The sequence below is a fragment of the Euprymna scolopes genome, chromosome 4 (assembly GCF_053919585.1).
Source record: "Euprymna scolopes isolate OS-2025 chromosome 4, ASM5391958v1, whole genome shotgun sequence".
Lineage (NCBI taxonomy): Eukaryota > Metazoa > Mollusca > Cephalopoda > Sepiida > Sepiolidae > Euprymna > Euprymna scolopes.
Window position 1 is genome coordinate 104,421,427 of NC_136485.1, and position 26,029 is coordinate 104,447,455.

The window sequence follows — 26,029 nt, forward strand, 5'->3', positions numbered from 1 at the left end:
ATTGTAGGATTTAACAACCCAGCTTACAACACTCTTGGAACGTTTCACTTTCTTTGAAATCTCTCTAATGGTGTGCTTTTCCTTATATTCCAATAGCTTGTCTCAAGGAGTAATCAAGTTTTTGGCGTTTCGCCATGGTACCGCCTGATGCAACGTTTACAAATTACTAAGCCAGACTTGTTATTTAATAAATTTGAATAAAGCATACTGTTTACATGTTTCTTCTCAATTTCTCTCTTACTTTTGAAAGTTCCTATTTTGAAACTAAATAAATACTTGTTATAATTCTTTTTCTATCTTTTGCAAATGATTCAAATTTGAATGTTATTATGGATGATAACGATTACCAGTTCTCAAAATTTCCGCTTTTCACAGTTGGTCTTTCTAACAAATATTAGGTTTTAAAATGTTATCCCTTAGTTTTAGACCCTACTGTAATATATATATATATATATATATATATATATATATATATATATATATATATATATGTGTGTGTGTGTGTGTGTGTGTGTGTGTGTGTGTGTGTGTGTTTTTTATTTTTTTTATTACGGGTTTATCTGTTTGGTTGCATATGTTTCGGATGTTGGACAATGTTTACAATCTAGCAGCCTCGTCAGACCTTGCAGAAATATGTGTTAGTATTTGGAAGAAGTGTTTTAGAAGAAGTACGAGAAAAATAGGGGGTAGGAGATAATAAGGGGGAGTGAGACAGGCATCGACAATATTTCAGTTTTGAAGGTTAAAATACATTAGATTGTTTTGTGCGTGGGGGGTAGCCGATTCAAGTAGGCGTGGGTGGAGGTATATGGATATAGGGAGGGGGCAGAGAGAGGATGCTAAAGAAAAAAGAGAGGGCGTAAGGAGAGGAAGGGGGAGGAGATTCAATTTTTAGGTTTTAAGTTTTGACTGCTTTTTGCCTATTCAGCCATGTATATGAAGTAGATGAGAGAGAGAGAAAGAGAGAGGGGGAGTGAGAGGGAGAGAGAGAAAGAGGGGAAGAAAGAGAGAAAGGGTTTTTTAGGTTTCATGTGTTTTACAAGTACAAAGTTCCACTGAAGATTAGTCGCTATAAGTCGACTTGTTCATTTAAGTTGACAGTGAGTTTAGGTAGTTAAGTATTAATACATACGCTAACGCACGCGCAAGTACGCATACATACACACATACATATGTACATTTCTACAGATCCATATACAGGTATATACGCACATACATATATATAATACATATAAACAATATATATGCAGACATACCCGCATCCATATGCAGACTTACACGCACATACACACAAGTCATATAGACATATACATACTCACATATATACATATACACATATACGCATATATACATATATATACACACCTACATATATACATATACGTGGAGAAATAGATTTCCAGTAAGAAGTAGATGTACATATACATACATACACAGATACACACACATGTACCCACATACACGTATACACAATTACATAAATATATATATTTATAAAAATATAAATATACAAACATATATAGACAGACACACACACACACACACACATATATATATATATATATATATATATATACATATATATATATACAGACAGGTGTATATTTATACCAAGTAAAGTTAGGATGAATAAATAATAATAAATAAATAAATACATAAGTATAGTTAATAATGCGAGGTTATGTAGACGCCTCATTGAGTTCATATATATATATATATATATATATATATATATATATATATATATTTATATATTTATACATATATATGTGTGTGGTGGGCTATTAACATGGTGTTTTGGGCAATGTTTAACTTAATTTTCAGTGTTAAATGCATTGCGTATAAAGGCATATACATACATACATACAAACACATGCATATAAACTCAGATATAGCTATACCTGTATACATACGTTCAGCCATACATACCCATAGATGCACACATATATACAGACATTAACACCTATATGTACGCAAACATATACATGTGCATAAAGATATAGAATACCAATATACATTCATGTATATACACACGCCCCATGAGCATATAAATTCATATACGCGCACTTAGCAACATATACATAAACACACATAAGGATATATATACATATATATATATATATATATATATATATATATATATACCCAATTATGCCCGCACACGCCCACATATACATATGAAGATAGATGTACGGATCTCCAGTAAGATGTAGATGCACATATACATACATATGTGCATGCACACACATGTATCTACATACACGTATATACAATTATACAAATATACATATTCATAAAAGTATAAATATATACATATATATAAACATACACGTATATACATAGAGATGTGTATATTTATACTAAGTAAGTAAAGTAAAGTTAGGGTAGATAAATAAAAAACAAATCAAGGATAAATAAATAAGTTGTTCTAGTTTATAATGTGAGGTTAGATAGACGTATTGTAAAATATGTTCAAAAACATGTTGTTGGTTTAATATTTAGGGGTCTTTATTGATGTGTTGCTAATTGAATAGGGATTAATTTACGGTGTCTAGGAAAAAAAATTAAAATGGGGTATAAAGGTTTAAAGGTTAAAGATTAAGTCCATATATATATATACATATATATATATATATATATATATATATATATATATATATATATATATATATATATATATATATATATATATATAGGGGTTGGTTCATAACATGGTGCTTTGGAAGTGGTTATGCTTAACTTTATTTTCAGTGTCAAGTGTATTGTGGATATAAGAATATACACACATACAAACACATACATGCATATAAATCCAGATACAGCTACACCTGAATATATACGTTCACCCATGCATATATATATATAGATACACATATACATATAGACACTAACATCCAGATGCACGCATACACATACATGCGCACATAGACATAGATATACAAATACATATTCATGTATATACACACGAGCCATGAGCATATATATCCATGCACGTGTATATAGAAAGATATACATGAACACACATAGGGATATGTACATAGATCCAATCATGCCCGCACATACACATACATATACACATGAAGATACATGCACGCATACAGACAAGTAGGTGCGTTAAAGATAATAGTATTTCTGTTATATCTACAAAAAAGTACATATACATATATACATGCATATATCCATACAAATTGCAAAATATGTATATGTATATATACATATGTATGTATATAAATGTGGGTGGAGGTAGTAGGGTTCATGGGTAGACGAATGTGTAGTTGGGTAAGGTAATATAGGGTATGGGGTGGAGTAAGAGGATTTGGTTGTGTTGGTGTCACAGTAATTCGGTTTATACGGTAGATGGATGTATTGTGTGTATTATTCAGCGGGTCAAAAATAATCTTGCCTGAGGGATGTTTCAGAAGGGTGTATAATTGCTAAGGTGTGGGGTGTGTAATGCTGGCAGTTTATGGTTGTTTCATGTTTTCTATTTAGTAATATGTCTCTATCTTCAAAACTGAATATAAAAAGTTTTTCGTTCAGGCAGAGGAGGCATGGGGAGTGTAAAGATTTACATACGTAAGATTTTTTAAGGATTTCCCACGTAATGGTTATTGTAAGGTTATTTTGGATTAGATCTAGGTATTGGGAGGTTAGTAAGATTTTGTTAGGGTGGCTGGGGTTTGTGAATGAGCAGTTATACTCAAAAGCTATATTTAAAAGAGGTGCCTGCCAGGCCAATATAGTATTTTTGCCGTTTTGGGTTTCTTCATGTGCAATTGTGGCTTTATAGATTACTTCTGTTTTTAAGCATTGTTGATTAAGTGGGTATTGGGATTTGTTGGTGCAGTTACAATTATTTCTGCTAGTTTTATTTGTGATTTTATCTTTGTTAAGTATGTTCCTATAGTGTTTCTTGATAATTTATTCTAGGTTATCAGTACAGCTGTTGCTAAGCTTAATTGTGTTTTTATGAAATACTAGCAATGGGTGTCCGGCGTTGCCCGGGTGTTTGGAGGTGTATGCTGAGCAAAACAATAAAACAACAAACAAAAAAAACGATAATTTTTTTAACTTTGGCACCTATTATAACCCCTTAATATTTATTGTTTTGGGCTCAAATTAAGTTATTAAGTTGGATCCGTGTCCAAGGAACCTATATCTAAGATTTCAGATGTTTAGACCCAAAATTGTCGGAGAAGTTTGGTAGAGTTTTCACAAGTCAAATCGTTGAACTTTCACCCCTTAACAGCGAAATTTCTGGCCGAAACCCAATGACATCGATTTTTCCAAATCTCAGTACCCTGTATATCAAACTTCGAATATGTAGACTTAAAATTGACAGAGTTATTGCGTAGGAAAATGTGCACAGACACACACACACAGAAACACACACAGACACGTTCATTTTATACATATACTAGCATAGGTGCCCGGCGTTGCCCGGGTGTTTGGACGTGTAGGTTGAGTAAAAAATAGCGGTAAATTTGTTGAACTTTGACCCCTATAATTACCCCTTAACATTCATTGTTTTGAACTCGAATCAAGTTATTAAGTTATTAAGCTAACTATATCTAAAATTTCAAGTGTTTCGACCCAAAATCGTCGGAGGATTTTGGTAGAGTTCTAAAAGGTCCAATCGTTAAAGTTTTGACCCCTTAACAGCCAAATTTCTAGCCCAAAACCGATTACAAAGATGTCCCCAAACCTCAGTACACTATACATCAAATTTCGTGTCTGTAAACTTAAAATTGAGAGATTATTGCGTAGGGAAATGCACACACCCACACACAGACACGTTCACTTTTATATATATACTAGCATTTCAGCCCGGTGTTGCCCGGGTGTTTGGATGTGTATGTTGAGCAAAATAATATGGTAGGGGAAAGGCAGGCTCGAACCCGTATCGCAAAGGAGGAAAAGAACGGGGTAAAACCTAACGTATATGCTGTTACGACTACCACCAAACCGGAAGCGAGATTTTTCTAAATTAAGGCTAGACAATATAAAGGAGAGGATAGATTTCAAAAATATCGGCGAAAAAAGTGACACCCCCTGTAGAAAAGTGTCTAGTTGAAGGATAAGATATTAATGTTTTTAGCCAATTCTTCGATATTTGTCGTACGAAAGGTCGAACTTTAAAACGATACTGATCTTGGTAAAATCCGTCACCTCTATTGAAAGTTTAAGGCAGACATACAAACAGACATAGATACATACGTACATTTATATATTGGTAACTAAAAATTTTCGACCCAAACTGATGAAAAAGCTTGGCTTATCTCTGAATACCCTTTAAGTAAAATTTCAAATATTTAGACCAGAAATTGTCTGAGTAATTTGGAAGAGAGCGCAGAGGTCAATTTTTTTTTAAACTTTGAGCCCTATTATTACCCATTAAAATGTATTGTTTTGGGCTCAAATACCGTTATTAAGTTAGATCGATTTCCAAGGAACCTATATCTAAAATTTCAAGTGTTTAGACCCAAAATTGCCGGAGGAGTTTGGTAGAGTTCTCAAAGGTAAAATCATTGAACTTTGACCCCGTACTCGCCAAATTTCTGGCCAAAAACCGATCACATCGATGTTCCCAAATCTCAGTAACGCGGGCTAGTATAAATCTAAATCTAAAGTATTATGAATTAGCTATTGTTTTATAAGTACACACACATATATAAATATGTGTGTGTGCGTGGATATTTAGATTTTAATTTTTTAAATATACTTTACAACGCAAAAATTTTAAGTAATAGCCATATGTTGCAGACATCCAGCACAAATTTTTCATATGATGCAAATCTCAATAAATGTAGGGAACAAATAATAAACGTAAAATTCTCGCATTATTTTTATTTATTTTGCTTGTTGTTTCTTTTAATATGATGGATTTCCCTGAAAAATTATTATTAAGATGCAAATAATTATAGATATGAAAAATAATAATTATAACAATAATAAACCGTATTAAAGGTATAAACACATAGGATCTGTCTCTATTAAGATACTCAGTGCAGTATAGGTCCAGAGTACCTTATTAGGTTGGACCAAATAAGAACTGAGGTATTTCGACCAGAAGACCAGGAAACTCATGACTATGAGTCAGTCATTGTGCCGATAAGTATCACTCAAAGGATGATACTGCCCGACTTTATGTGCAAAGGGGAAGAAGGTTGGGTTGTATAGAAGAGTGTGTAAATTACACAGAAAAGAATGAGAAAAACACGTAATGCAGAACACCAAAAGAATAATTACCGCTGCATTACACACTGAAAAACAGACAAAAAAAAGAAACAAGGGATAAGACGAGAAAAATATTGTAAGAGCAATAGCTACACGCACGATTCATAAGGATTGCAAAAAATTAGACTAACGAAAACACTTTGACATGTCTATAAAAGGTAACCTGAATAGAGAAATTGAATACATAATAACAGCCACACAAGATAACAAAATTATAAGCAACCATATCAACGTAAGGATCGACAAGACAGATGACAACATCAAATGCAGATTCTCTGGCCAAAGAGACGGAACAATAAACCGCATAATAAGTGAATGCAGCAAACCTGCCCAAAAAGAACATCAAAATAGACACGATCAAGTAGGGAAGGAAGTACACTGGAGATTATGCAAACTACTGCATCTTGAACACCCAGACATGTGATTCAAGTACAAACCGACAAGAGTATCTGAAAGCCAAAATCACAAGATCCTATGGAACATAGATATACAAACAGATAAAAACCATTCAAGCAAGAAGACCGGATGTCATAATTATTAACAAGAAATAAAAGTCTTGCCAGATTGTAACCTTTGATGTCTCAAGGCAACCACATAGTGAAGGTCAAGGTGATGGAGGAGCAAAGAAAATACACGGAACTGACCAAGGAGCTCAAAGGAATATGGATATTAAGACAGTCAAAATAACACCACTAATAGTAGAAACGCTAGGAACAATACCGAAAAACTTTTTAAAAAAAAAGAAAAAGATTAATATCAGAGAGATGACTAAGAAGATGTAACAAATAACAATAATAAAAACGGCTGAAATAATCCGGAAACCCCTTGAATGGGGTACGGGCATACCGAAACTGGGTCAGAGGTAAAACACAAATGGACATCACATGAAATCATGAAAACTGAAAGTGTATAATTATAAGACAAACCCCTCTGCGCACAAGCTTTCCGCACCCCTGTTTTGTTGCGTGTGTCACCATGAACTGATGTCACTCCAAATAAGTGAGGATGGTCAAGGAGGACTAGAAATATGAGTCGACTTTGCATTAAGACTCCAGTGAGCACAACAAGTTGTTTGCAAAGATAATTTGTTATGATGACCTGTGTGACCAGTCCTAGTGAGTAAAAAAATAATAATAATAATAATAATAATAATAATAATGAACTTCTAATACTATACTTTCGTTTAGTGAAAAAGTTAAATATTGCGAGGTGAGGTGGGAAACTTGAGCTTGATTGACAAAGGGACTCAAAGATTCTAGCGAAAAGAGGAAGAAGATTGATACGGTGATAAATGAGCGAGCCTGTTTCTTTAGCAGAATTATTGTACAATCGGACTAAAGATAGAGTTTTTCAGCTATCTGGAAAGCAAGATTAAGCAAGATATTCGTTGTAGAGTTTTAAAAAAGTACGAGTTGATTATATCTTAATATTTATAACAGGGATAAAATCAGGCTCACAAGTCTTGGAGGTGTACAAAGATTTTTATCATTAATGTTAGGCTATCCAGGGAGTTGTCTGAGAGATAAGTCTCCACACCATCTAAGTTACTTCTAAGCAAAGGGAGGCGGTGAATTGACTTTGCTTGGAAAACTGTCTAGGTTAATCAAGTTTTTTGTTTAGTGTGAACTTTCATGTCATTTTTGTTTAATTTGAGGTTCGGGATAGAAATTTTTAGGGAAAGTCGATAAGTTTTGACGTTTAGTATGCACACGTAAGTAGTCCATTACCCAAGTATTATCTCTCTTTCACTCCTTCTCTTTCCACCTCTCCATATATATATATATATATATATATATATATATATATATATATATATATATATAGTATAAATTTATATGTATATTTATATATATACAGACATACACACACATTCTCACACACACATATGTATATAATCATATAATATATATATATATATATATATATATATATATATATTTCTAAATGATTTGCAGCTTAGTGTTCGTGTTGAAATAGTAATATTATTATTTTCAAAACATCCTTAACATGAAGAGGAAGATTCTTTGGTAACCATTCTGTACTTTGGCCTAACAATTTAATAAAAATATACACTTGTGAAAATGAGAAATTGAAAGACTCTCCGGAAGTTATATTCCTAATAAAGTTTAATATCAGGACAATAATCTGACCAAAGACCGTTTGCTGCTAACTTTAATTCGAGTACTCTCTTGGTTTGCAAATATTTATCAAATCATCAGTGCCTTTTTTCTGCATGGTTTTCCCAAATTCGTAATTCTATTACTAGATGAGCAACCCAACGTTCGCCGGGATTGAATGATTAGCAACGAATATTTCACACTCCCATATTTTTATTATCATTGAAAACAGTAAAATCGTCCATTTTTCAACGAAATCGAGTGATAATCTACTCTAGTTTGGGACCCATTGCAGTGCACTGGAAGGAAGCTTCGCAAGGCTCTCCACAGTGACTTTGTCCACAATACATTGTAGCCTTACTGTTGAGTTTATAAAATTATAGTCTATATTATGGCTTGAAAATGATTGAAAATGCAAAAGTCAAGTATTATGGTTCAATTGTGCCCCAAACAAAACCATACATTTCAAACGCGCTCTTGTCATATCAAATAACGTTCTGCTGATTTTATATTCCAAGCTTCCTGCTTGTGCTTGGATAATGGCTTCGCTTGGATGAGAAATTATAATAAATAGTCAAACGTATAAAGAAAGAAAGAGAGTGGATATACTAGCAATGAAACTTTACGTTCCATATTTCTATCTCTTTAAAGAGTTTTCACGCTGGCTCGCTAAAAGAATCGATTGAACTAGCAGAAAACAGTTTCATTTTTGTTGATCGTTGACCGTGATTAACCCCTATTTAAAAAAAAAATAAGCCTAGCCCGACTGCTAGCAGTGTAAATGCCAATTAAAATATTTGTTTTTTAGGGGGGGGGCTTAGACCAATTTTAATGTAGAGAAGTGGGGGCTTTACTTGCACTCTCGAACGGTCCTAATTTTCCATTGTCAAAGTTCCAGTTTTACTTATTTATTCACTGTTGCCGTTTTTACCGGGGTGATTTTTACAGTGGCATTTTTGACGTACCATTTTTATCGGTGCCATTTTACCTAAATTCGACCCTTATCGTAACAGCCCGTGATGTTCCCTCGGAAATATACCTTGTTTTCCACTAGCAATTTTGTAAAAACGTAATATTGTAGACGATCGTACTTTAATCATTTTCTGAAAATATTTTGGATTCTTATCATTGATTATTTGTGGGCAATGTTGTTTGTTATTCATTGCTAACAGCTATTCGTTTCGGAGTTCATTTACTTTGCTCCTTACACTGTATGTTAATTGTTTGTTACTTAATTTATAAGTAACTCATTGCTAAACTGTAACAGTCATATATTCTAATTGTTGTATGTACTATCTATTTTGGTGAAAATAAACAGGTGTACTACTGCAGTTATTGCGGATTCCCTTGGCCAATGATCAGTTTAATGTAAGAATACAATACCATCGGACTACATCTTACAGCATATTTGTGATTTCGTTTCTCGCCTTCGCCAATTTGAGTAGTAGCATCGTCTAGACAATGCCTCATAGTAATTCGCATATCGCAACCAACATCGCAAATCTACCATAATATTGGCGAATTTTCCGAACATTAGCTGTTTTTATTGCTTTTTTCAGCAAAACTCAGTAAAGTCAGTTTCATGTAAAACTTCGATGACGTCAGTAAATACATGTCTACAGTAAAATGAACCTTCTATTAGATCATAGTTTCATTTTAAAAACAAGCAGGTATAGTTATCTCATCCCTACACAGCAAACACAAATACTTCTTAACTAAGTGACGGTTGGTTAAGAATGGTTACCGAATTAAAATAAAAGTAAATTTAAATCGACTTGTTTATTTAAATCTAACTGAATACATTAATGTCAGTTATCGATCAAATATTGATTGAGTATCGATTTTCTGATTTATATAGGTGTGTCGACATTTTGTGTATTCTTTGTGTAGTGCCAAAAGAAAGAATAAATGTTAGAAACGCAGAACAACTGCTTAAACAAAGATTGAAGAAAGAGATTTTCTTTTTCAGAAAAAAAAAGTAGTTGGAGAAACACGCATGACCGAATTTGATGGAATTAACTGCTTACTTCTCCCAACTCGGCATCCTACAATTTGTTCTAATTAAATGCAAGTGCGATTGTTCAAGTGCACAGAAACACACGTGGGCGCTTAAGCTATTAAAGCATTTCAATCTGCCTCATTGCGTGAACTCATGCAACTAAAATCATGTCATTCACTAAACAAAGGGAAACTTTATTCGCCCAAACGAATTCACTCTATTAAAATGCACATCAACGTATATCATATGCTTTGATCGATACGCACATTAATTCTTATATACATGCATATGTATGCACAAACAAACACACACACACATATATATATGTATATATATATATATACATCTCTATATATAAATTAGTAGCGTTCGTCTGTGTGTGTGCATGCGTGTACAACTTCCAATGCCCAAAGAAATATAAAGTCATATGTGTGTACACCTGTCCTGGTCAAGAAATATTTACGCCCATGATAAGATACTTCTGTCAACGGAGATATCATCTTTCATACGTAATTTCTATATAAAACATTCTTCAGACCACATCTACATTGATTGAGTTACGGTCATTAGCATATCACACTAAATTAAATCTATTTAAATAATTAGCTTGATGATATTACTTATTCGACATAATAGCTTTGTTTTAACTGTACTAATTATGTTTTTTAATTATTTAGTTTATTTAAATTTCAATTTATATTTCATTAAACTTATTTTATCTGAAATCTGAAATCATTTACTTTTCAAAGCAGAAAACCAAAGGGGAAATAACTGTGATAGTTTAATTGAAAACTTGTTTTAAACGGGGCACGTTATTAAATATTTTCTGTAATAGATTTGTTTTCATTTCGAAATACTTTTCTAAGCTGAATTATTATTTTTATTTTTAATTCGAATGAATTTTTCGCTTATTCTTAATTTTTAAGTAACCTTTTTTATATGTTAGAGAAAAGGGTAAATATGAAGACTCATTTTACCCTCGAAAGTGCCATTAAAATTACTACTTTTAAAGGTTTTCGGGGGCGCTGAAAACGAAAATAATGTTTAAAATTATGGCAAATGTGTAGTTTCCAATATATGAAAAATAATGTTAGCTTCAAAAAGTGGAGATCACTTTTCGATAATAATTTAACGTAAAATGAGCACTCACTTTGTTGCACGCCATTTGGGTGGGGTACTTTTTTTCCACCCTCGGAAAATCTTTTAAAATTACCAATAATGTTAAAAATTCTTAATGGCCACCGGTTGCGACCGCCACAACAGAACCCCGCCTCTATATTGCCTCCCACCAAATGTAAACAGAATTTTTGTGAAATATTAAAGCGTTCTTCTGCTCGGTGTATGTTGGTGCGTTACTAAGGTTAAAACGGTTAATTACACAGAAGAAGCACCCGTTGAAAAACTATACAAGTTCTATATCGAATATCTTCCTCCAAAAAAAAAGAAAGAAAAATATATACCGTCAGCCACCCTTCCAAGAAAAAAATGATAATCACAAAGTGGGTGCTCATTTAACGTTAAATTATTATAGAAAATGATCCCCTACGTTTTTGAAACAAACATTTCTTCATATCTTGGAAACTACTCATATGCCGTAATTTTAAACATTATTTTCGTGTTTAGCGCCCCCGAAAACCTATCAAAATGGTAATTTTAAAGGAATTTTCGAGGGTGGAGTATTCTTCATATTTACCGAGAAAAGTAATTAAAACTCATGCTCTCATTTACTTACATCCCCTAGAGGGAAGAGTTAGTCAGACACAGGGCCAATTTTCCATGTAAAAAAAATCCATCATCTTTTTCCTTTTGTTTATAAAATTTAATCGGTGTTGCCCAGAATTTATTATAATAATTATACCCTAGCAAGTGTGTTTAATTGCCTGTGAAACAGATTTTCTTTATAATTTATTTAATATCTTAAATTAAAAATGGTCAATTTTACGCTGACCCAGCCTCGTTTAACCCCTAAAAAATTAAGACCTGATTGTGTGGCCTAATGCGTTTAAGCAGTCTTTATAAATAATATGAAAGAAGAAATTTTGAAAAAAATTAATATTTTAGCATGGGGGGGTAACTTTTCTATATAAATTTAACGTCAAATGAGCACCCACTTTTTGGCCACAAATAATTATACCATAACAGGTGTGTTTAATTGCATACGAAACATATTTTCTTTATAATTTATTTAATATTTTAAACTAAATATGGTCAATTTTAACGACGTGACCCAGCGTCGCTTAACCTCTAAAAAAATAAAGACTGCAAATTATGAAAGACCCCATATATATATATATATATATATATATATATATATATATATATATATATATATATATATAAATTACAATAAGTTTACCAATATAATCAAAATCATAAACTTAAAATATATTATAAATATTAAAGAGTAAAATAAACTCAGCCAGATGTAAAAGCTAAATAAAACCGAAAAGGAAATAGAGCTTATAATATGAACAAATGATTAATAAAACATGTTAATGTTATTTATATATATATATATATATATATATATATATATATATATATATATATATATATATATCATAATTCCTATTTAAGGGATCAAGCAGTTGATTCCCTCATTCCACTTTTTTATGTTTTTTTTTAACTTTTGCTTACCTTCGAATTTAGTAAGTATCTTTTTTCCTATCTTTTATTGTTAGATGATACTTTTACAATTTCATGTTTTATAATCATTTAATATTTTAATGCTCTTTTTAATTTTTTATAATTATTTTTCCTTTCTGACTTATTTATTTTATTGATGTAATCCCCATGACCTGATCTTAATTTTATAAATTTTACTCTCTATTTATATGCTCAACTCCTCGTTTCTCAATTTCTGTTAGTTTCATATAAATAATTATTTATGTTGCAATATATTTGTATGATCCAGGTATTTAGATAATATCTCCCTTAAATAGGTAGTGAATATGTATTATTGTTGCAATACCCCTAAAAACAAACTAAAATCTAAACAAGAAATTACACTAATTAGATACAGTATGTCACTCAACTACCATGTTTCTAGTCCAGGTGTAAGAGTATCGAATTTCTATCACTTGGAGTGGATAGTGTGACGCGAGTAAATTGAATTCAAATTTCAAATGGCCTTAAAACTTATCCCCCTGAACGCATGCACATTGATCAACAAATTTTCCACCCTCCCATACATTTATTGTTATCGAAATCGGTACAGTCACCGATATTTTTCAAAATAAATTATTGTAAACGTACAAAAGTCATGTATCATGGTTAAGTTGTGCTCTAAAAAGAAAAATTCATTTTGAATGACTCATGGCATATAACCGAATATACGTTTGATTCCAAAGGCTGGGCCTTTTTGCTTGTGCGGTAAGACTTCTTAAATAAACTTGTGATGCTAGGTTGTATAAAAGTATCAACTTTGGTCAAATGCGTAATTTAGATTTTATCGGAATTTTTCGATTATCGATTTGCGATACTTATTAGATGTGTTCAGATACACAAACTACGTAAGAACATTCCCAGACACATCCAGTTTCTTAGTGTGAAACTTTATAAAATCGGACCAGCCATTGTCGAGTCCATGGGGAGCTCTTTCGCTCTCATTAACCTTTAAAACTATACAAAAAATAAAAACTATACAAAAAAATAAAAAATAAAAATGTTTTTATCATTCGTTAGAAACCATCCAGTCAGTAAATCATTTAATTACCTGCAATCACTGCATCAACTCGCCCTCGAATTTACTATAGCGCTAATAATTTATTTTTAAGGGATCATCAGTTGCTTACCATGAAACACTGTTTCGGGGATTTTAAAACAAAACAGCATATTTACATTATGTCTCCCCAGCAGTGTTGATCAAACACCACCTTCCTTAATTTTGGGAAGAAGACATGTTACAAATATTTGATCTAATTTTTTTATTCTTAATTGCATTATCTAACATTTTCATGCTATAAAAATGAATTTCTTACCTGTGAGATTCATCTGTTTCCAAATTAAAAGTGGATATATTTTTAATTTAACAGTCTTGTATTTATAAGATTAGGGTTCATCCATTTAACTACTTATCACCCCACTATGATAAGTATTTTGATGTATTTACGTTCACATTTATTTAAAATTAAGTATATAAAGGTTACAAATATTTATACATATATATATATATATATATATATATATATATATATATATATATATATATATATATATGTATGTATATATATATAATGATAGTAAGATTCGAATATTTTTCCGATTCCGATACAATTACTAATTCTGTGCGAAATTCCCGATTCTGATACAATTAGCGATTCCGATTCTTTATAATTCCTTAATAATCAGCTAGAAGATTTGGGGGGGTTCACATGTTTAATATGCAGATAATTTCCTAAACGTCAAAATACGCTTGTGGAGAGTGAGCTCTCGATTTTAGCTTTATTATTGTTTTCAAAATCAATAAATATTTATAATTTCATCATTATTAGCAGCAATGGAAATTTTACTTTAAAGAAAATCAAATAAAAAAGGCAATTAAAAGAATTGTTTTGGCATCGGAAAATAGGCATTATTTTTACCAATTCTAATACCGATTGCGATACTCTCAAATCTTCGCGATTTTTCCGATTCCCGATTTCGATTCTGAGTAATGGTCCTAACACTAATATATATATATATATATATATATATATATATATATATATATATATATATATATATATATATATATATATTTAAATAAGGGTGTAGTCACCAACAATGTGTATTTTTTAACATTATTTTATTATTCCGTGTCTTGGTTTTTCATTGAGAATTATGTTTGGATCATTGTAATAATGTTTTTAAGTCATTGAAATCGTTTTTACGCGCGTTTTAGACGTTCTGTGATGCGTCCTCGTCAGAAATTATTTTCAAATGTGTTGGAGATGTAAAAAATGGCGATTTTCGTAGTTCATTTGAAGTGTTTCCAAGGGGTGGAGGCTTGTAAGTGTTTATTATTCATTGGCATGCTCAATTTTTATTGATCTTTTATTGGGCTTGTGAGAGAGACCATTGACCTGGCTGTAGTCGCTATCTCTTTTTCCTAATGCTTATTTCTTTTCCTTTAGGGTGGGGTAGGGTGTGTGTGTGTGTGTGTGGGTGTGTGTGCGCGTGTGTGTGTGCGCGTGTGTGTGTTTGCTTTTATTGGTTTGCGAATGTGTATATTGTTTTATAGTATTTTGGGGTTATTTGCTTCCGTAGGAAGGCGGCTGTGATCCAAGGTCGTTACTAATGTGTATGTGTGGGGAGGGGGGCAAGCTCTTCTGAAATAAGGGTAGGGGTGCTTTCATTCTATTTGGATATTTATTTTTTGGATTCTTGGATTTTAGTATTCTGATTTTTCGCTTTAGTCATTTCGGGTAGACTTATATTGTGTTTGTTTAGAAAGAGGGGTGTATTTAAAATAGGGGATTTTTTAATGTTTTTATTTATTTGTCTCCCCATGTGGGTATGGCCAGACCCAGGATCGGTTCTTAGTGTGGGGAAGATTTTGTTCCCCAGAGGGGGGGGGCATTGGAGGGGGTATAGGTATGGGAGGGAGATGATAGAAGGGATGATAGTTGTTTCAGTCATGAGAAGGTTCTCCTCCACTGACTGTGGAGGGAGCGAGGTGTTGGAACAGATATTATACTATGGTTATAGGTGTTTCCTAGTGTTGTTGGTTTCGAGGTTAAGTAGGGTTGGTATTGTTCAGTGTGTTGTATTAGAGATAGGGGTGTTATGTCTGTGTGTGGTTGTATGCGCGCACGTGTGTGTGTTTTAATGTGTCGATTCTGATTTATGTGTGGGTGTGTATATGTGTATGTGTATGGGTGTGCATGCGAGTGTACCTTGCATTTCATGTTTTTGTGTGATGATATTAGGTTCTGTTCAGTATAGGAGTGAATTTGGTGATGAAGTTTTTTCCTGTGTAAGTAAATAAAAATAATTGTCTGTTTGGAAGATTGGCATTATTTTGAAGCTGTTTCCACTGCATGTGTGTACGTGTTTTGAAACATAGAGGTGTCTGTTATCTGCAATTTTGATGTTGCTCTTATGTAAGGCCACTCTATTGCTGAAATTTTTGGTGGCGCCTATGTAGGATTTGTTGCATGTTGTGCATCTTAGTGCATATAATACATTTCTGGAGGTGCAATTTAGATCCTTTTTTTTATTTTGAATGTTTGTGCTGGGTTTTTGAATGTGTATGTGTTACCTTCTATTATTATGTCACATACTCCACATCGCGGTTTGTTGCATTTTGTAACTCCTTTTGTAGTATGTGGGGCGAGTTTTGAGGAAGTTAGGATGTGTTTTAAGTTTTTGGGTTGGCGTTTGCTTTTTATTATTTTTGTTGTTTTAAGTATGTTGTTTAGTTTGTCGTTCTGATTGAGGAGGATAAGGTTTTTTGTTATCTGTGTGAATAGTTCTGGGTTGTTTGTGTTGTGTGTAGAGACGTATGCTAGAATTTGTTCTTTGTTGTGTTCTTTTGGGGTTCTTAGTTGGTTTATTGGAATTTTTTCAGCCAGTTCAATACCTTTCTGTATTAGTGGTAGTGGGTATCCTCTTTTCCGCAGTGTTATTTGTAGTTCATTCAATCTAGTTGACTTAAAAACATTATTACAATGATCCAAACATAATTCTCAATGAAAAACCAAGACACGGAATAATAAAATAATGTTAAAAAATACACATTGTTGGTGACTACTCCCTTATTTAAATATACATCTTTCTTTGGTTGGAATTTCTTAACCCATTTTATATAAATATATATATATGCGCGCGTGTGTGTGCGTGTGTGCGTGCGTGTGTGTGTCTGTGTGTGTGTGTGCGTGTGTGTGTGAAATGGCTTCGTTCAGTCTTGACAGACTATAGATTTCCATTGTAAAGATGTGTGCACGTGATATATTTGTGGCATAAATTGCGCAATCTTCAACCACACCTCTCTTGAATCGGCATTTTTAAATTCCAATAATAAGTATAAATTCGGGACGTCTGGAAACAATGCCGAATTAAGGAGAGAGAAGAAAGTTAAGCATATTCTATCTGATCATCCCATTTCTTTCATTCACGTATGTTGCAGTTTCAACATTCACAACGATGAATGGCAGGTTGACTCAAACAAAAACAGATGATGGACGAAAATTCATGATCTACCACTAATTGTTGACGAACCCATTCATATTATCGATGCAAATGGCCAATATAAAAACCTTGCCAATATAAAAACCTTCTAAATCTTTTACGGACCACTTGCTCTGGACTTTGCTTATCCTCTATTCTGTCTCCGCTGTGATCCTCCGAGCACTCGTTTGTCTCAATCAAGTTTAACACAAAGATTTACAAAAGCTGAGATGGTCCTCTCTATTGCAATGTGTATCGCTACTCGATGTTTGGAATAGTTTCGGTTAGGTTATATCTAAAATAACACTATCCTCCATCGTAAAAAGGTTGGGTTCTCTACAGTATTCGGTTTTATCGATTGACTAACACTTTATATTATATTATAATAATATAAATATATATATAAATATATATATATATATATTTATATTATAAAAACTATAAGTGAAATAAATAACCAACAGTAGTACACTCCTAAAGGTGCCGCTACAATTGAAATCGCTAATGGCTTTAAAAGAAAATAGATGTCCAGAAACTAAAGTTACAACCTTTGCAAAGAGAATTATAGAAAACAGGAAATACAATTTACACAACACGGTAAAAACTAAAGTAGTTGGGCAGAGGGCTGGTTTCAATGAGTTAATGCGCATAACAGTGTTCTGAACAGATGCGTATCTTTTATCACAACTATAAGCAATGGTCCTGGAATGATTAGGCCAGCTTCCGACAAAGCCTAACTCTTCGACAAAACTTCGCATTAAACTCCACTTCATATGACCAGAGCCGCCCACTCAACTGGATTTGCTCCCAGGACAAAAAATACTCTAAGCGACATTCATCTACCTGCCAGTGGCGTTGCTTGACTAATTAAGAACCTTGATTCTAGCAAAGCAACTCGTTGGTACAATATTAAATTATAGTTATGAGAAATCTTTAACCGTAAGTATCTACTATACTAAGGTGTTTGAACGCGACAGACGTCTTCTGCTTCTCAGTATTGGATATCGTTCTCGGCTTCTATGTACAAACTAGTCAATATCCTGTGCGTCATTATTAAGTTAATCTATCTATCAAAGCAAGGGGTTTTGCATATATATATATATATATATATATATATATATATATATATATATATATATATATATATATATATGATTGTAAAAGGAAAAGAGAAAGATCAATTCCACAAAAGGAGACTTATCCGGATAATGCCAAGCTCAACAATAATTATTGGAGTTTATACAATAGGACAACATAAAATATTAGCACACCCTCTGAACACACAACCATTACATAATTTTAAATAAATTTCCAACCTAGAATAGCCTGCATCTTTGCAATGCCTAATTAACAATATATCTGCCTTAATTATAAGTCAATAAACAACTTTGCCTAACAAATCCTATCCCCGTAAATATGTACACTTAATACCACCAGTTATATTGCAACCAAACCACTAATTAGCGCACGATGCAACGAGCATATAACCTAAACAATATAAAATCCAGGTCCAATGAAAATATAGCTAAGAAACCACCTCACAGGGCTAAAGACTTAAAACCTAAATTTAGAACTATCTAACCACCACCCCTAAACCCCACTGGCGAGCCCCCACCCCCCAAATAAGAAATTATTTAAAAATCAGCATATTTGGTCTCCACTATTAGATTTACACAAAGCCCTCCACCCAGTAGTATTTACATTAAAACTTTTAAATGTACCGGAAATATAACCTAAGAAAAGCTCCACCGATTCAAACAACCCACCCCCGACACCCATACAGACATATCCCCATCCCTATCCTACACCTTCCGACTACCAGCCAAGCGTTCCATCTTGATGCTACTTCCTACTGATAATATAACTTAGATTTGAATGCAGTTGAACCAGTCCAGCTACGGGTAATTTCCATCACAAGAGTCTCTGTTGAATACATTATTTTGCCAGCCAAATAAGGAGGAATAAGAATTCACCAGACCTAAACATCTACGAAAGACCACTCCAACAAAATATTTGGAGAAATATGGAAATTTAAAGGATTGCTATAAACTATACTTCTTGTATCTCTTGGAGATTAGAACTGCTACATTAAGTAGTTATGGCGATTCGATGGACCTGTCCCTCGTGTTCATAAACGAGAAAGTATGTATTCAAATTTCATGGCCTGACCTGTCTATATAAACATAAATTTGATGGCCTTTATAATCGAACATCAAGAAATTAAAAGTTTTAAGTTGGACTCTTGAAACTACCGTTCCTAGTGAAGCAATCCTTTAATTTAATTTAAACCGAAGGGCCTTTTGTTCATCTTACTCTTACGCTTTCCCGGCTTATTCTGCATCTATTTTTTATACGGATATATGTATGTGTATTCGTATATGTGTATATATATATATGTATATATATATTCTCTATTTTACTTTATTTTATACGAGTCCACTTACCCCTCACTCCTCACCCAATTTCCTGCTACTCTACCCCCACTCGTCTGTATCCCTTCTTTTACGCACCCCTTATAATTAGTATTAACAGAATTTACTTTATTATTATTATTGGTAATGGCGGTGGTGATGGTGGAGGTAGTGTTAGAAGTACTGTTACTACTGCCTTTCATTATTATCATTATTATTACTGCATTGTTTTTAATGCTATTACTATTGTTATTATTATTATTGTTTTATCATCATTATTATAATTATCATTATAATTGATATCATTATTATTTTTCCCAGTTATTACCCCCGTCATTGATAGCATAACCGCTACCATTATCTCCATTTTCACTGTTATTAACATTAATTTTGAAGATAATTTTATAACAACTATTGGTAACATTATATTTAATGTTTAATTTTAATGTTTACTTTTAATTTTACCTTTAACTTTATTTTATTTTTTTTTAATATTCAATTTTACTTCTAATTTATTTTCAGCTTTATTACTACTACTATTATTATAATTGCCATTACTATTATCCTTCGTACTATTATAATTACCCTGCTATTATTTGGTATATTTTTACCACTCTCATATGTAGCAATGGTTTCCCCACTCCCCCACTTTGATATCAATATGTATACTTAACCTTTGCATCAAGTTATATGCACTCATAGTCATTGCCACCCTAATCTCCGACCGCCCCTTTATGATCATACTCCCTATATCATAACAGTAGAAACTTATAAATATATTGCCGCATATTACCTTTCAGTTTTACAACCTTGCATACCTCCCCAAATTATAAGCGAATTTATAGCCACCATTTGCCGTTTAGGTGGCACTAATCAAAGTTAATCAAAATTACCCACTCATAGAAAATAAACACCCCACAAAGCGTTAAAATAAATTACCACGCAGCAACAATACACCCCCTATTTTACCATAAAATATATACCCCTTAATCTCAATACTATGTTAAAGACCATATATATTCTTATATATCATACTATATATAATAAGCATCTTATTTATTTAGAATTCAATAAAGCTTCTCCCAACATTCTATAATTCCTCTTAATCTTTTTCATCTCTAATGAACCTTACGCTAGACGACGCATCTTCCCTATGCTTCTATTCTACTCTTCTGATGAGAAGCATTAGTCTTCGAAATGCCCTGGCATAAAGAGTCCCTTCTATCCCCCAAATTTTGCTTGTATTCCATTATTCAATAAATGATCCATTCTATATCTACCAATATATAGTTTTGTGTCTTCATTTCATACTTTTGTTGTCCTATTATATATATATATATATATATATATATATATATATATATTGTTGTTGTTTTTTTCAAACGATAGATTTGGTTAATAATGGCTTTGCCTAGAAGCTAGATTTATAGAAAGTCGTCCTAATTACTTTGGACGTATATATAATATTTTATTTATTTATTTATTTTAATTATTTTTAATACAGTAATCTACGTACACGCGTGGTTTGAGTTTCATTGGCTGTCATCAGCGTAGCTCAACTGTTTCTAGGGATGAACTTCAGACTATATTTCCACAGTCCGGCGCCTTAACCGTTAGGCCACGAAACCTAGATTAATTTACTGTTTATTTTTATTGCTTATAAATTTAGATTTTATTGTTGTTGTTGTTGTTGTTTTGCTAGTTTTTTTTTTTTTTTTTTCAAACGATAGATTCGGTTAATAATGCGCCGGACTTGTGGAAGTAAATGAAACTCAAAACACGCGTGTACGTAGATTACTGTTTCAAAAATAATAAAATAATATATATATATATATATATATATATATATATATATATATATATATATATATATATATATGCAAAACTTCTTGCTTTGATAGAGAGGAGGCGAAAAATGCTGCTATGGTTTCAATTAGTTTTACATAACAGCAAGTGAAGACTTGATTCCAAACATATCTCATATGTTATATCTCACCTGTTTTGGAAATCGGACGGGATTAGGAATAACTCCAGTATCAAATAATCCTTATACACTGTGAAATTTACTTCGTGTATGACAACTTAAGAGGGGTGGTAGAACCTATAAGAAATATTTAGAATCAAGTCTCACTCTACTCTTATTTCAGATCATTTTAAACCACAGCAGAAATTTTTAGTCTCCCCTCTATCAAAGCCAGCAGAAATAGCAGGTATTTCGTAATTTATATGCAAAACTAGGAAAACTAATGATGATGATTGAAATATTAGTAGAGAAACAGTGTCTTTCCACCCACAAATATCTTTAAAAATTGCAACTATTAAAGGTTTTCAGGGGTGCTGAAAACGGACATAACAGCTAAAATCCTATAAAATTAGTAGTTTCTAAAGTATGAAAAAGATATTGTCTTGAAAAGAGAAGATGACTTCTCTATATTAATTTCACGTAAAAGGGGCATCCGCTTTATAGCCAGCTTTTTGGGGGATGGGGAGTCTGTTATTTTTAGGGGTAGTGTTGAATTATAATTGTGGCCAGGTAGACCAACACAAAACCTACCTTAAAAAAACATATCTTCTATATGTTTTCGTGTATGCTGAAAACGATTATCGCATTTAATGTTCAGAAAAAAGTATCAGAAAGTTGATAAAATAAGTATTATGTAGGTTTTGTGTTGATCAACACAATAAACAATGCACAACAATAAATATCACCCGTAGAAAAAAACCCAGACCCCTCAACAGGTGGTCATAAAGTAGGGGCTAATTTTACGTTAAATTAATATAGAAAAGTGATCCCCTATTTTGGAAAACACAAAATTATTTTTTCAAATATGTCTACTGATGTTTTGCTTTCTTACATTCATTCACTCAGAAGAAGTATCGCAATAAAGAGTAAACGTTGATGAACACATAGCTTGGTTTGCTCGATTTTAATCTCTGTATTTCGTCAAAATACTATTTCCATTATTATTCTCATATATATATATATATGTATATATATATATAAATATATATAATATATATATACCTTAGTTTAGTTTCGTATATACACACAAGTATAATAATTTATAATTTATTGATATTATTTTCATAAGTATGTACACACAAATTAGAATTAATAAATTTACTAATTATTAAATAGAACATTTTTGTAGAAGATTCATAAATTAATGTAAATTTATAGTACGAATAGTTGGGTTTAATGACTTTGTTTGATAAAAATTCAATATGGCGTAATGGAAAAATATATAGGTATTTGCAGCTTCTCTTCCAATTTTTAGATTTTAATCATGTCAAATCACACTTCAATTCCTTTTGGCGGATTGATTGTTGCTATTTCTTATGGTGAGTTAAGGGCACAATAGATTTTCTGATTGATATATGTATTAAGTGATTGATTTTGCTCTACGAAACAGATACTGTCAAGAATTGTATAAGTCAATTGAATTAAAGGAATAAATTATAAGATGGTCAACATCACGAATGTTGGAATATAACTTTTTGTCATTTATTCTATATATATGGATACGTGTTTATATTACACACACACGTATATATATACATATATGGGTGTGCATACGTGTGTGTGTAAACACATATACATATGCATTTATTAAATTCAAATGTGTTGAAGAAAAAAACAATGCTTTGTATGAAAAGTCCGTAACACATATTCAGATCTATTATAAGTAAAATTATATAGACTAGCGGAACCTGTAGAAATTCCACAACGGCATTTTTATATGAAATATATTGTTGTTGGGCATTCTCTGTACGTTCACCGTGAATGGAGACTTTGCGATATTATTGTAGCCCTTTTGTTAAAATTGTAAAAGCATTTATCTGCGTAATCTGGTTAATGTAGTGTCAGAATATATCCTGTTATTACAGTTTATCTCCAATATCGTATGACATATTTCCATTGAATGGACGCCCCACGCGGACGAAAATTCCATTATGCCATTATATCATCTTTAGAAAAAACACTACCCTTGGATTAAAGCCAGGAATCCAAGAAGGCATATTTTGATTTTACGTATGGCCCCAAAACAGCATTATTTTACATCAAATACATAAAAAGCTATATGGCTGTCTGCCTGTCCGTGTGTCTCCATATTTTAAAACAATATCTCCTTCGAAACAAAAAGTCGATGAGCTGCGCGAGAGGGTCACGAATGATTGGATTTTTTTACAGCCCGTTCTTTTATAGGTCTTTAGAAAGTCAAAATAGTTTGTAAAGGTTCATCTTAGTGTGTTTTCATTTTTAATGTTTAATCAAATTATATGCCTGTCACGTTCGAAAACAGATTATATGCCTGTCCCGGGGAAACGTCACCTGCTCTGAATGCTAAGGTTTTGTATTCAATTTCGATTATAGCTGATGGCATTTAATTTTGAAATAACGACTTATCTATCTATCTATCTATCTATCTATCTATCTATCTATCTATCTATCTATAAAAGTGAACGTGTCTGTGTGTGTCTGTGTGTCGGTTTTCGGCCAGAGATTTGATCTTTGAGAATTCTACCAAACTCCTCCGACAATTTTGGGTCTGAACACTTGAAATTTAAGATATAGGTTCCTTGGAACCTATATCTTAAATATAACTTAATGACTCGATTTGAGCCCAAAGGAATAAATTTTAAGGGGTCATAATAGGGGTAATTTGTTTAAAAATTGGCCGTTATTTTTATTTTTTATTTTGATCAGCATACACGTCAAAACACCCGGGCAACGCCGGGCTGAAATACTAGTATATCTATAAAAGTGAACGTGTCTGTGTGTCTGTGTGTCTGTGTGTGTGTGTGTCTGTGTTTCAATGTAGACTAAATATTGACGCAATAACCGTCAATATTTAGTCTACAGACTCGAAATTTGATATACAGGGTACTGAAATTTGGGAAAATCGATGTGATCGGTTTTCGGTCAAAAGTTTGGCGGCTAAGGGGTCAAAGTTCAACGATTAGACCTTTGACAACTCTATCAAACTCCTCCGTAAATTTTAGGTCTACACACTTGAAATTTTAGATATAGGTTCCTTGGATATGCATCTAACTTTATAACTTGATTTGAGCCTAAAACAATAAATATTAAGGGGTCATAATAGGGGTCAAATTAAACAAATTGATCGTTTTCTTGCTCCAAACACCCGGGCAACGCCGGGCCAAGATGCTAGTATATCTATAAAAGTGAACGTGTATGTGTGTCTGTATGTCTGTCTTTCTGTATACATTTCCCTACGCAATAGCTCTGTCAATTTTTAGTCTACAGACTCAAAATTTGATATACAGGGTACTGAGATATGAGACAATCTATGTCATCGGTTTTCGGTCAGAAATTTGTAGATATAGGTGCCTGGGATAAGGATCTAACTTACTAACTTGATTGAGCCCAAAACAGTAAAGGTTAAGGGATCATAGTAGGGGTCAAAATTTAAAAAAATTACCGTTTGTTTTTTGGCTCAGCATACATTTCCCAACACCCGGGCAAAACCGGGAACCCATGCTAGTATATCTATAAAACTGAAATTGTCTCCTTTGGGTCTAAACACTTGAAATTTTACATGGAGGTTACTTGGACATGTTAAGCCAGCGCAAAGCCGGGCGACTCCGCTCGTTTAATTGTTTTTGTTTTACGTTACTCCTTAGGGATATAGATTGTGAAAGCATGCTACGAATATTAATTAATGAATCTATATACAAATTTAATGTACGTAATATGTTATCACCTACCTCTTTTTTTATAAATAGGCTACCCAATCAATTAATTTCGAATCTGGAAACAGTTATACAGTTACCCACATATGTATGTTAAAGTACAGTGGTGTATATTATATATATATATATATATATATATATATATATATATATATTGCAATTTTTTACCAATTAAACGGCATCGAATTTGTTCAACAAGTTTATATCCTGTATATATGTATGTAGTTAGTAGACTAAGAATTGAGACAAAATCTTGGTAGATATCATTCCGCACTAACAATGTAAATTTTAGATAGATCGATTAATATATAAATAAATATACATGTGCGTGTTAGAATATTTAATGATCCACAATATGCACAATGTACAAAAATATGCATAAATATTACTGATCTTCATAG

General features: G+C 32.4%; 1 protein-coding gene across 1 annotated transcript in view; it reads right to left on the reverse strand.

The window, feature by feature from the left end:
* Positions 1-26,029, reverse strand: part of LOC145269208 (cholecystokinin receptor type A-like) — a 580,153-nt gene that overhangs the window by 398,439 nt on the left and 155,685 nt on the right. The gene's annotated exons all lie outside the window — the stretch shown is intronic.